We start from the raw sequence: 15,400 nt of genomic DNA, 5'->3' as shown, positions 1-15,400 counted from the left end.
CTCCCGCGATTTGGGGGGGACTAGAGAAAAAGAACGGAAGAACTGCCGTATTTGTAAGACTCCGCGAATTCCGCTCCTGTCGAAATCGAAGCGCACGTTACACGCCGCCGATTTCAGCCACTTTCAGCGCTTGTCCGATCCGGCGCCTCGTTGATACTTTGATACTTTGATACTTTGCGATACTTGGTCGACAAAACCTCCGTTGAAACCCTCGGCTCGTTGGCGCGCAACGCGGACTGTCGCTCGTTTGGCTAAGCTACTGCCGAGAAGCTACACGGCCACACGGCGAATACTACGGAGATACGGAGCCGAGTCAGCTGGCGGCGTTCGGCGTTGCCTCTGCCATTGTCGTAGCACCCGATGGAACATCCGGCTAGACCTAATCTCACCTCCCTCCTCCTGACTCCTCCTGCCTCCTCCTGCCTCCTCGTCGACATCCCCACCATCGGCGTCGCTACCGACTTCCATAGTCGTACTTGCGCCGCAAGTGGTTTTTTTATTATTCCGTCTCGTGTTCCTCCTTCCTTCCTTCCTTCCTTCCTTCCTCTGATTCTCGTATTTATATAGACCGTAAACGCGAAATGCAAATATTTTTGAATTCATTGACGATCGATCTACCGAGAGATATCCTCTCCCACGGTAACTATACGGCTATGTATAGTTGTAAGTCCGATTTGTCCGAGATTTGTCTTTCTCGATTCTTGAGACATTCGCGGCGAAGGGGGAGGATCAGTCATAGTCTTGTTTGTGTCTTATTGTTGGCACGTTCTAGCGACCGATGGAATTGTTTATTGTTAGATAAGCGGGTGTCGGTATATAACATATGCGAATATATATATATACATATATAATATATAATATATAGATACATGTGTGTATATATATATATATGTACATTGTAACGATATTTCTCTGCTACGACCAGTTGAGGACTATCGCAGTCGACACTGCCTGCGGTGTGATTCCCCAATTAGACTCGCGTCAATTAAACAATCGGAAGAGAAGATCGTTCAGCCGAGTTGGCCACCAAATGCTAATGCGTTCATTTTTATATAATAAAGTTGACAACGCGATCTGATTATAGAGCGGCGGTATTCACCAGCTGAATCAGTAAATATATAGATGAAATTGAGTCAATGGAAATTAATAGAGATAGCTCAATATACGACCGATATTACTGAAGCAGTTCTTAGAGAAGATTAGTAGAAAAGTAGAGATATTGTTATAAACCAGAGAGAAAGTACTTATTCGTTAGCTACCGAGTTACTCAGTAATTCAAATTTAATCAACGGAAATCACACAGGCATACGATGACGAGAGGCGGAGCGTGATTCGCGAACATATTAGAATCACACGATGCAATGTCACCGAAGAAATGATAATCAACATACAAGAGAAATCAAAATTCAAACAATTTCGTAACGATATCTACAGCAGAGGCGAAAACCGCAGACTTTATTTCAAATCAAACTTAACGATAGCACAAATATGGTAGAAAGAGGGAAGGAAAGAAGGAAGGAAGAGAAGCTGAAACGGAGGTAGAATTTACGAAGAAACGACAGTACGCGAGGCAACGGGTACAGACGAAGAAGCCATCGGAGAGACGGATTCCGGATCACCAGGACTGCTGTTGGTCCCTCGATAGTACCTACCTACTGTCGGATTCTTCGTCGTACTTGGTACTTCGTTCTTGCACCGAATTGCGAAATACAGAATTTATAACGAAGGAATTAGTTACTGTTACTAATAGTTTTTTTTTGACTAATTTGTATCGAGTTCGTTCGGAGCACCCTGTCAGTGACACGTTTCCCGTCTTCTTCGACAGTAGAGTGTCCTTGTGACAGACGTATGGATACATCGGACGACGCAAAGCTGCAAAAACTCTACTCGATGGTTCGACTAGATGCGTGGTAACTTTGTTTGCCTATCTTCGATTAATTCTTATCTTGACGTAAGAAAACGCTAGATAAGGTCGACATCGCGGTGGTCGTTAAACGTGGGCGAGGAAACGGGACTTCCTTCGCTCTTCAGGAAACGCGGCTGTTATTCGCGAATATCTTTTCCCCGAAATTTTTTCCTTACTCTCAGGGCTGCGCAGTACCAAGAATTTTTCGCCGTGGTTAAATTCGTTACGCGATGAACTCGAGTTTTATTCTTTTCTAGCTTTTATCGTATGTGCAGTATAACGAAACTCTCTTTATCTGACAAATCAATTGATCAGTATTCACTTTTACATCCGACTCTTATCTTATTTGTAGATATATAAATGCAGTCACTTTATTACCTGCAACATAGAGAGCTGATGCTTGATTGTTGAATACTCCACACACTGAACTGCCGAAATGTCGAAATAATCTACGTGGTTGTACGCGAACTTTGTATTATTCGCGACCGGAGTGTCTTTGTTCTTCTTTTTCACAAAAATTGTTGTTCTCGCTTCACGCGGTTGCGACCTTAAATCTGGAATGATGAATCTCAAAAGAAACACTCACGGAATCATTGATGAGCTTTATTCGTGAGTAAATTAAATGTTATAGGTACAAGGTGATTCAATTTTTCAATTAAAATGCCGGTACTTATTTTATTTTTATCTCTATTTGTTCCTCACCGTGCAACGCATAAATTCTTTTCACCATAAAAACTTGCTGCTCAAAATTTCTCGCGCGAATTGCGATACCCAAATCCTTCACCGTATAATTTGTGGTATTGGGACAGCGGTTTATGATTACGAAATATCGCCCGTTTCCCAGCTTTCAAATCGGTATTCTTCTCATCTCATTCGTTCCTTTGTGCACGAAAATTCGTCATCTCGTTTATAATGGTCCAAACATTAACGTAGCTGTGAATTCAGTTTGCGGAAAAAACCGCATATGAATCAAAAACTCCAAGCAGCAGCCAATATCGTGAAGTAAAAACTCTCAAGAATTCGGACGACGGATAAACCACAAGAACAATTTGTTTATCGTACAGTTACGATTAATAATATTATAACATACGTTTATTCTAATACATTTTTTATAAGAATCGTTATAAGTATTATATATGTTATTTTTCGCGTTTGTTTCAAGATGTCTATGCTTATGCCATACATACACACACACATACATACATATGTATTGTGTATACGTATTTACGGCGACGAACGTCAGAGCTCCGGCAATTTTATTTCGAGATGTATTTACGATCGTCATATACGCACGACCAGATTTTATCCTGTTAATGGTCTCTTAGACGTACGCAATTTTTATTTAAAAAATTTTTTCCCCCACCTGTACGTGTGTGCAGTTTCTGCGCGAAAGAACTTCTTACAAATCATGAAATCGTAATATTTCAGGAGAAATATAGAAAATAAAGAGCATTTGCAAGGTAATTTTGCGGTGATTCGTTAGCCATTGAAACTGATTTTGAACGATGCAAAAGTTACTAGAGAGTCGACTTATGTCGTATGATTACCACGTTCAGACTACGTACGCAGTCTGGTACAGAACAGCTTACATTAGGGTAATGTACCGGGTGATGTCTAACGTAACGAAGTCAGTTTGCAGAGCGTAAAATTGTCGCGCTTAAAAAACATCGTCAATCCCATTTCGCAAGAAATTTTCATTTTTATACTTCCAGTGGCTGGACGACGATCGAGTGACGAATGAAACGCAGTAAAGCTGGCTGCGGTGCAGATTCCAATTTACAACTTGTTTCCGGTTCGCGTTATTAGATACAAAGTAAACTATATCGTATATTCTATTCTAATTGTATCTTGTATTTCGTTTGATGAAATCGTGGCCCTTTGCCTCTTATAGATCGACGATGTCAACGTCAGCGATATAGGCATACACATCTATATATAGATATATTATATAATCATGAAAACCGAACGCTAAATATTTCCTCCTTTTATCTGGTTTTACCGAGCGCTTGGCGATAGCCAAGTCGAAGTTAATTGCGTTTTATATATTCCTCGCACTGACCGTTATTTCACATGTACATATGTACATCCGCATACTAGTTTCACGTGTTTGCGAGTCAATGGGTACTGTATTTTGGCCAAATTGTTTTTATAATTTAAAAATTGCTCGTTGAACAATCGACTGGCACGTTTCGTATTCAACGAAAATGCCTACAATGTACACGCGATATACATACGATGCATTTCGGAATAGGAGAATAAGAATAAGAGGAAGAAGAAATTGTTGCATAGATATACCGTCGAAACAAGAAGCTCATTCACACGACGCGGCGTTCGTTCTCGTCGTCGTCGTTGGAGGATGAAAATCTGGGGCAGAGTAAGTGGGAGTACACATTTTGTAACAAACAACCGGCGATAAATATACTAGACCAGCTTAGATATACAGCCTAGCCTAGGCTCGACAAGTGACGCATTTAAAAGGCTGTGTGCAGCTGCGTAGCCATCGCTGTAATAAGCGCACGTGTGTGGCTGCACGCTGCGTATTTTTTCCAACATTCTAAACACCGTGCGAAGAAAAGCGGGAAAGCCCTGCAACATCGATGCGCGCGATACAGTCGAACCCTCGATAAGCTGAACCGCATCCCCCACCAGATCACCCGCGTCGGCGGCCATCTTGAACTCCGACGTCAGGCTTGACAGGATTTCTGAAAACATTGCAAAATCGCTATGGACACAGCCGAAATGTTTTTCGCAGAATTCGACTCGACCTCGTTCCAAACGAGTCGCTAAAACTCATGTAAAAAGTGGAAAAAACCCTCGTCGGAACCACGAACATTGCGCAGGTGTCTGTGGACGTATCGCCGTGTCTCGCCGATCGCTGGAATTCTATATCACCGGATCTGCCAAGGCTATACCTCAACGTTTCGGCAGTTCATATTTGTGTCTGTGGGCTTAATACTTGTCCATGAATATGTGTAATCGGCAAGCAGGAACACACATACATTCGTATATTGCCTATTCCCAATAGACGGGGATATTCGATACTTGGACTTACCTGGCAGCCCAACTAGAATGCCCCTGTATACTCTGTTCGTAGGTGAAAGTTATTTGTAATACATTAGGTTATCCATTGCCGCGTCTTTGTTACAATACATAGAAATTTTTCTATCGATAACTGCGCAGCGCTCCTTTTCATCTACGTCTATGATATTTGCGAATATGCATGCTATCGTCGAGGCGAGTTTAACGAACGCTCGCTCTAGTCTAACCTAACCTAACCTAACCTAACCTAACCTATACTTAGTTGATCTTCTCGTCATACGCAAGCATCAGAGAATTCCGATATTTTTTTAAAAGTCACCAACGTTTCCAGGCCTCAGAGCTGCAGGCTTGCGATCGATTTAGCTATACATATTTTAACGTCCGTCGTATAGTACATGACTTTGTTTACCGTTGCCTCGATCTTTTTTTAGTTTCCGTCGACCCGCTTTTTGTTTTCCTTCAAATTTCCAAGTTATAACTGCGTCCCTGAGAACTGTGGAAAAACGTTCGACACGCTTGCGGTCCGTGTTCATTGTATATATCACGCGAATGTGTCTGTGTGTTATATATTTGCATACGCTGAGCCTGCAGACGAGGGAATCGACGCTTGTATATTTGACATTGACATTGAACTTGGTCTACGGGAATATTCTGTTTCATCGATACACGTTTAGTTCAAAGATTAACGTTCAAGGAAAAATTTAACAAAAAAGAAAACACCCCTCGTATTTTTGCTTTACGATGATGACGTGGCTACAAGCAATATGGCGCAGAGAAGAGAGTCAATCGGTTCACTGCTTAGGGTTAGGTTAGTTGTACGCTTATTTTGAGACGCTGAATATCTCGCGCAACCTGTTACACCTTTGTCTTGTTTATAGCTAACGGTGATCTAGTATGGTCCGAAACTTATCGCGTGTCTAATGGTATAAGAATCATAAAGATGCATGCACCAAAAAGGCAAATTTGGTGGTGAAACGACGCGCAATACTTTTTTTTCCCCGGCATTCGCTTATGAAGTATTCAAAGCGTATATTAACACTAAAATTAACCGAAAAAATTAATAAAGGTGAAAGGCTTTGTGTTTAGTGGATACGCCCTTTCAATACCAAAATTGCATTTTTTCATTTGTCACATTTATAAAAGGCTGAACGACGCAAAAAGCTTTGAAACCCAAAGATTTATCGATTTCGGGAAGAATGTTTAAAGTTTTATATTTTCGTTGTATAGTTAGTGAATGTGATTATTCTTCGTAAGGTTCGTAACGAAAGGGCATAACCGAGAGGAATTATCACCTCTTTCCGATTGCAACGTTTTTGGATATCTCCTCATGTTTTAAAAATAAGTACGCCTTTTCACTTATATAGTATATTATTTAAGTAATACAACAAAGAATCACCTTTACCATTAAAAGTCCTATTCACCTATATTTTAGACTTTTGTACGACAGCCGAGAAGGCTTGGTGTTTGAAAAAAGAACTTTTTCACTTAGATTACGGTATTAGAACCACCTTCGCATACTCATCTTGGTTCAACGGCGACGTATCGCGAGATGGTAACAAACGAAACTATTTCTTTTTAGTTTTTTCCCTGTTTCTATGTGTCGGCGTCAAATTTAGAATTGCTTACTCAGTGATCATCGTATAGGACATAGTGTATGGGCTAGATTTCTAATCCCAAATACCATGCAACACTTCGTGGTGTGCGCGTAGTGTGGGCTTCTGTTTGTGTAGCTCGTATGCCGATGAGTCAGGAATACGTTTTTCACGCTCCAGTTTCAATATTTTGCACGCCCACAATTTCGCACGCGTGTAGTATAGAATTTCGTTTGAGAAGGAAATATCTTCTTCGTATAATGAGAAAAGATAACGCTATACGTCGTCTCGAAAATTGAAGAGAAATTAAAATCAGTTGGTAAATATTTTTCTTTTACCATTTCATTAGAACCGAAATTCGAGCATCGTAGTTTTATATTGGTAGAGGCAGTTGCTCGTATAGTATATTACAAGCCAAATCACTCGCCCTTGAACGAATTAGAAATTTTTGAATTTAAAAATGATCGCGGTAAACATTAATGGATTGCCGAAACAATTTGGTGTAAGTCACAATAATTTTAAGTATACAAGAATAATCAGCTTCTCTGTAATTCATCGACTTCGTAATTCGTAGATGAAACCTAAATCGTTACGCACGAATGCCGAAAATAGTGATTCTAGAAGTTTGACGAAGCGTCAAGCTCGTTAGTCAAAAACAACGGGAAACGGAAGCTATGTAGGAAGAAAAATATCGAGAGGAGAAAATCCGAAGGCCACTGTTTGCCTCGTACCAACTGAAAACGTAACTATAACTTTGGAATAAATTATATTACGGATTTTGGCAGAAGGGAGGGGCTGAACAAGATGGAAATGTGTGCTCGTCAAACAGTCGCGCCTCCCAGATAAACCGATTCTCGTGCCAACGTCACGAGGGCCAAACAAAGGATTTGTACTTCAATTTACGTCTGTCCCGTACCTATAAATAGAACCAGACATTACGCAATCTGTGAAATTTTTAAAATGGACAGGTTACGTTGCCTTATCCACATGCCTGTGCAATATCAGCCTAATAAAAGTGGCAATTGGGCCAATTTGGGGGGATTTTGGCCGTCCGCCATATCGCTTCAGCTGTTTTCAAGCAAACAAGTGAAACGTAAGACGGTTAACAGCCCAAATAAGTGTTTAATTCAGCTGACCTTAATGGACATCCCAACAACTTCCCGCTTCGAATGACGTTGACTTATTTTACTTTTCTTTGGCTTAAATAAGTCGAAAACTACGCGATTGATCGAGCCAAAAATAATCGAAATCGGCACATTTGTTCTCGAAATATCGTCGGGATGAAAATTGTAGACTGGGTTGAAAGTAACGCTTATTGTTCGATGCTTAAATACCTACAGCTTCGTTGTACAAGTTTAGAATCTTCTTGCACTTCTTGCTTATCGCTTCGTTGAGTAAAGCAGTGATTTTGGTTTTCAGAAGGAGCAGAAAACAGGACGAGGACTCGCAACGCGATATGCCCACCTGCCCTTTTCACCCGTGACCTCGCTTCTCGACTCTGGCATCAGCCCTCATCCCGCGTGTATCCGAGCTTGGGTTTCATCCTCCTAGGTTACCACATTCAAGGTGAAGTATACGCTGTTATGGGTAATGGGTATACCTGTAGGACAGACGGTCGTGGGCGTTTACTTAATCGTCAGCAGAGAGGAGCGTCGCTGCTTACGTATGAGACAAAAAGTGATCTAAAATTTATCTAAAAAACAATATTTTCACCTTACCATTGGTCCTTGATTATGGTCGAATTCTTACAACTGACAAGTCTTGCACCTTAACGTAGGTATAGAAGCGTATAACGTAATCTTTGTTTACCGAGTTAATTATTGCAGGTTATTTATGCTCCACGACGTACGGGAGAATATTTTTTATCTCCAATTCATGACTATTTCTTTTACTTCTCTGTACAACATTAATCATCGAGCTCGTGTAGGATGACTATACATAATATTCAGCTACGTTGTTATCTCAACCGTATGATCGCTCCGGACGCTGATAATAGAGCGTATTTTTTAACTTCATATATTATACATCAATGAGCTTGTTTACGATAAACACGAGCTATCTCAAAATTACGCATCGTCCTACGTCGCAATAGCTTTAAATAATGTTTCACAATTCTTGACACATTCTTTCCAAACAATCAATCGAATAATGCTGACTTTTGTGTATGTATGAAAATATATTCGCAAAGCATTTTCGCGCAAATCGAGTTCGTCAGCATTTACGATGTATTTGCAAAATATAACATCGCGTAGCTAATTGGTACGTGCGAATGAATTACCTCCCCCACCCCCACCCCCACCCCTTTCCATTGCATGCAGGTTCGGTTCAACTCTGTTAAAGTGAAAGAGTCGAGCCAGCTGGAAAGTGTAAAAAAAAAAAAAAAAAAAAAAAACACGAAAACGTTGAAAAATGAAATGAAAGTTGGCCGGCAAGCTGCAGATTCTACGCGTAAACAACGGAAGTCATTATTCCCAAGAAATTACGTAGGTCGAGACTTTACGCTAGCCATTCTCTCTACGAGCATAGAGAAACACGATAGTGTCTTACACCGGTGGTTCTTGATGCGTAGACTCGAAACACGCTGTGGCAACTCTTTTTGGACGTGATATGGCGTACGGATTGTGTGTCTAGACAGTAATTCATAATTTCTTGTCAACGTGGGAGTTGAAACGACGCCGCGACTAGCTTCCGGATACTTTATTATAGCCAGACAAGAAAGAGAAGATTTTTGCGAGACTCTCTTCTCTTGACGTAGCTTCTTTTCCCCTCGGAAGGCTTCCAACTTCAAAGACGCAAATTGGGCTTGTACAATATCAAACCTTGCCAGCTAGTTACAGAAACTTCAAATGATCAACGCTTGTAGCTGTTTTTTCCACATCCTAAATTGCATGTAATGTATCTACACATCGCCATCAAATACATGGCGTCGATTTTTTCTTAAGGTATTCGGAGAGCCTCGAAGTGATGATAAACTCTGTTGCCAAGAATAGAGTTTTTGAATAAATCAACAATCGTAATACCGATCGGAGTTTCGTTCGCAATTTTCGATTTCACTATTCGCTGCAGGAATAGCATCATTTTTGCGGTTTGTAAGTTTTTTAGGATCACAAAAAAGCAGACGAGAAAAAAATTGCTCACTGCACCGGTCAAACAGTGTCAATGTCATATTTGTGCATGATGCAAAATATAATGAATATTTATATATTCTCCTTCGGTATAACGCTCTGGAGTTTTTGCGAGACACTCGACTTTTTCATCCTTTGACGAGCAATATTGATGAGTAAAATTTACAAATTAGATACGGTGTACGAAACCCTTGGGGTCAATTTGACCAAAAATTCTTATTTTTCAATCATTCAGAAAACGAATTACTCGCTCGAAAAAATTTTTACGAAATAATGCGACCGCCATGTAACGTACTAATTTACTCTACGCTTATGACGTTAACCATTCAAGGCATAGTGATTAGTATTCTTACCACCTGCATAATTTAAATGAATTTTTTTTTTTCTTTTGATATTTAGAGAACTGAGAGACTTTCAATACTCAAAAGTATTTATTGCGATATAATGTAAATTATTATTTTCAGAAACAAATTGATGGAAAAAGATCGTGAAATTTAAAGGAATAGTTCATATCTGAAATGGGATTTTAAAAAGACAAGATTGTGGAAGAAAATTTGAAATTCGAATCCACAGGAGAAACTCTGTCCCCGGGTTTTTGGGATCGCTGAATTCGAATCTGAAATCAGGTTTTGGAAATTCAGCACAGCGACTCCAAGAACCTCTGCATAGAGTATTTGTGAAGTAAATTAAAAATTTTCGTCCACCACATTGGATCCACCATCTTGAATTTTCGTAATCAGCGACGCCTAAAACCACAGAATACAATCTTATTATAAAATTCAACTACGCGGAATAACGTGTGACTCAAAGGGTTAATTGACTAATCCGGAGAAAAGGAAATTATTAAAGGGGATTATTATACGTTGGACGTACTATAGGTTAGTGTGTCCAGCCTCTCTCGTCCTTAATTCGTTCGCTTTTCTCCTCAGCCCAGCAATATTTTCCACGGCGTTTATTACTTATCGATTTCCACTTAATTGAATTGTCCGACCTTTAGTGCTTACGCCTTTGCCCGGATGGTCTTCCCTACACACAAACGTATACCTTGTACATATGTGGTACAAGGTATAGCGCGTATTGGAAAAAGCGGAAGTTCGCACCACTTCGTGCAGAATATGGTGCAGGTGCAAACAACTCGCACGTTGCAGCTGCAGGTGTAATTTTCACGCGAAACCCTCCTATGACTGACAATGAAAGGGTTACGATTCGAAACGCCGTTTGGGCATGTGACTATATTTGCCTGCTGGTCTTCGCCGCTCAAATTTACCCTTTGGTAAATAACAACGTGGGTACTTAGGGTAAATCGTTATATATACCTACACTCATTCTGAATCGTAAACACGTTAATAATGCAGAACAATCCAGTCTCACGGAATATAAGCTATTCACGTGATCAAACTTATCGCCATGCAGCAGCAGGTGCGACGTTCACACTTATTTACTATCTTCTACGTATATTGTGCTCGTCTCACCCCGTTAGTTGATTATTGTATTAGAAATATTTTCTCTCGCGATTGATACTTGAGGTTGACGTTATTGGTTCAGGAAATATTCTTCACCGAAGCGATCGAGGTTTCAATATCATTCGAAATGGTTTTGTAATCTCCGAAATGACGCTGAAATCTTTAATACTAAAGTAAAATTCCGCATTGGTAATCATTTAGGATCACAGAAATATCTTTGCGATCTTAAGAAGTCGTCCGAAATCTTGGAAATCATGAGAAATCTCGTAATCGAGGTGAAATTTCTTTGTCATATTAATCTCTCCTAATCGCTCTGTAGAATGCAAGTAATACGAAATACAGCGAAAGACCCCTTCAAAGTATAAAGAGCATACAGCTTACGTTTCTCCTCATGGACTCTGTTTTCTGCCCGGCTTATCTCTCGTATACACACACGATATACGCCGATCATTCATGAACCCAGCAATTTGTACACGTGTCGTTATAGCTGTGCTGACTTATAAATTTATCATCACTGCGTGGGTACCGGTAAACAAGTTCGGTTTCTACACTCTGCTGTATAATAGTAATGATTATCTTGTATATAGTTTTTTTCATAAAAGAAACAAATCGCCTTATCTTATCGAAACACTGTATTTTCATTTTCAAACTATAAATGTAAGAAGCCGCCGTACCGTGACACTGACGTATCGTTCGATACTTATATGTATAACAATTCCGCATCGCATTTCGTTTCATTTTATGTCTCGTTTATGGCAAAGTGCACGTCTTCGTGCAGCTGCATGACTACGCAATTTTTTCCAATCCAGAATGTATCGGAATTATTTTACGTATTACAAAGGCTAATTGATGCAGTTTCTCCTAACCGTGTCTCGGTGCTATTTATCTCACTACTCGTATCGCCGATCTCTCCTTGGTCATTGAACGTTTGCTATTTATTCCATTCGAAGGTTAATATGCTATTGCACTGGCGATATTAGCGAGCTAAATATTCCTCGACTTTTTTATTCTTTTCCCCGCCACTGCTTGAGCTTATTTTACTCGAATGCGTGCTTGGCGCCTGTGTAGAGGAATATCGATTAACCCGATCCCCGAGTTTTATCGAGTCTTTGTGATTTTTGAAATTGTTCGGAATATTTATCACAAATTTCAACACCGCCACTCTAAATAAATTTCAAGTCTGAGCTTATTTTTCTGCCAATTTATCATTCCCAATTAATGGTATAATATATATGTTGATTCTGTCGATTTACCCATCCCAATATCATATGATACGAAGTATTTTCGTACGGATTTCTTGAAGCCGAGATCGAGACATATCGCAATATATTCACGATCGTCCAGTCTGTTAATTGCATCGAATTATCCAAAGTTTGAGTAAAGTCAGCGTTAAACAGAATTGGTGTCAATTGATTTGAATTGGAATATGGTTGACGGTTATTAACTTTCTGCAACATCTTATATGTATGTATATGGCTGCAGAAATCATTCAGATTGCACTTGAGTGAAGAAAACAATGAAATTCTTACATACGTGCTTATTATACATAATCCTCGTTTACAGTGAATGAAAATTCAATTGTACATGATACATATTACATATTGTAGCTTTGGTATTATTTTTAAACGTAATTTTTATTTAGGCTATGTACAACACATACGTACATTACGTAACTCTTGCTTAAATTTAATTACACATGCTCCTCTTAAACGCGTATGATCCACCCAATTTTTTTAAATCTTTTTACTTATTTTGTTTTATTTAATTAGTTGCTTTTCATTACTTTTCTTTTTTTTTTATGTTTTTTTTTTCTTTTTTATTTTTGGTTTCTTTTCTTCGTTTTCTCTTATTTCATCATCTCCTTTGATATGTTACAAGTTTTTTTTTTTTTTTTTTTTGTTTCCTCTCTTTTTTTTCTTTCTTCATTCTTTAGGAACATTTCGCGTGTAATTTCGCGAGGAAGAACGCGCGCGAATCGACGTCAAAGTATTTCATTTTACATATTAATTCTCCTTTTCTATGTAATAAAAAAAAAAAAAATCGTAAAATTCGGCATCAGGTGTTGAGATCTTGGTTTTGGTGCAAACAGGATATACCGTGACATATTTTCGCACGGTTCTAATGTCGATTTACATATTGATTAGACAGATATCGAAAAATGACACCAATATAGACAGATTTTTTTTTTTTCCAACTGGACAGACTCGAGGAATTCGAAATCTCGAAATCGCGAGACTCGAATCGCTTACTTTTCTTTTTTCCATTTTCTTTTTCATTTTTATATCTCTTTCGCCGCGCTTCGGTATCGCCGTTAGAAAAAGCACAGAAATGAAAATAGTTAACTCGCCTAAGTTTTTATGTATAGGGTAGGTTGGTATTTTAGGTATGCTTACATCTTAAAAGGACATTGAAAAATCGTTATTACATTATATAATCTGTGATTACGCTATATTTTATATTCTATACTTTATGTACAGTTTCAACGAAAGTGTTTGCGAATCGTTGTTAAGAAACTAACTAAATCTCGTAAGAATCTCGTATATTCATGATACCTTGGATATTACGCAAAAATTTTATATCAATAATAATCGCAATAAAAAAAAAAATAAAAAAAAATAAAATAATAATAATGATTAATAAACAACGTGTTTCACACATTCCCTCATTCACGCTCGGCATAAACTTTTCATCTCACTCGTCTTCTTCCCGTATAATTTCCTTCGATTTTAATCTTGTATTAAGTTGATAATCAACCCCAACCCTTTCCATATCGAGGAAACATGAAATCGCCGCATCGACTTCACTGCTGCAGCATTTTTACACTGAATTTAGACTGAAAGGAAATCCGCGGATACTCGAGGGGATCCCTTAATGATTTACGAACATGGCATTTCCTTTGAAAAAAAAAAAACATCTTGTTTTCTTATCGCTAACCTGAAAAACTTGTGGTAAATAATGTTAGAAAAGAATTTTCACGTCATGATATCCCTTGAAGTCAATATTAAATTCTCTAAAAATCATTCTCATTGTCAGAATTTTTATGAACAAATAACACGGTGGAGATGTCGTTATCTTCAGTCAAATTGTTACACCTCAGTCGCATCCAATGATACGGACTTGATACTGGAAGCTATTCGTAGAGAGTTAAATTCTGGACAAAATTGTGCATTGAGTCAAATCTGTAGCTTAAACGGTTTAAAAGTTATAAACCTGGGCTTGAAAATCAGTTTTATGTAAAAATTTATCTTATTAAGCGTTGTTAGTGGCTGAACTATTGGCTATTCAACAAAGATTGAAATGACAATTTTGTAAAAAATTTCATTCTTTACAAAAAGCTTCCCGAGTCAATTCCGATTCATTAAATTAATTCGACTGATTGGTAATAATTATGAAAAAAAAAATTTGATCTTTTCCGTGTTATTTAAATGGAAAAAATTTGATTTCCGAGACTGAAAATAATCTTTTTTCAGGTTAAAACTGTAGAAAAAAAATGTTGCTTTCAAATGCAAACAGCCTACAAATGAACATTCTCCACTGACCGTGTACCTCATTTTCCAAACATTTATTACTCCAATGATGGATATAATTGCAGTATGAAAAGGGTCGAACATCCCCCGTACACCCCCCATTACAGCATTATCAAGTTAAAAATCCTTAGTCTAGACTCGACTGATTTCAAGGAGAAGGTTATGGGAAATATCGAAAATCTCGGAAAGGTTGAACATTCCTGCAAAACGAAGCTCTTCGGTAACCTTCGTCTTATTTAAGTGCCGGAGGAATTATTGCTCGGTAATTTTTCACGCTGGTAGTATAATCTAATACCTATAATGCATGATGACACGTGAGAATGCATTGCAAAAACGAAGGCGTACCCAGAGACGCTGGTAATTCGAAACTCGCAAGAGTCTAGGTAGGGAAGAAAAGTTGTGGGACAGGAAGGTCGGCTGGTTCATGGTGTAAACCCGATGAGGGCAGCTGTACGACCCAGGCTGGATTGCGGTATGGGTATGGGTATGGGTATGGGTATGGGTATGGGTATATAGTGCGTACCTAGCTGTCAGTTGAATGGACATACATATCTACGTATAAGCCTAGGGTTCGTTCCATGGAGTTGGATTTGCGGCGTTGTTAATGCGGTACGTGGGTACAGTATAAAGCGTACCATTGCAGGGTACGAAAAGAATGTATATAGTTGTCGGCAAGATGTTCTTTGGGGTCATTGTACTGTACGGGGAAGAGGAGAGTTCCGACGTGTGAGAGCTTTCACACGATGCG

The sequence above is a fragment of the Diprion similis genome, chromosome 12, assembly GCF_021155765.1.
Source record: "Diprion similis isolate iyDipSimi1 chromosome 12, iyDipSimi1.1, whole genome shotgun sequence".
Classification (NCBI taxonomy): domain Eukaryota; kingdom Metazoa; phylum Arthropoda; class Insecta; order Hymenoptera; family Diprionidae; genus Diprion; species Diprion similis.
The sequence above is the reverse complement of the archived record's forward strand: the minus strand, read 5'-3'. Positions refer to the sequence as shown.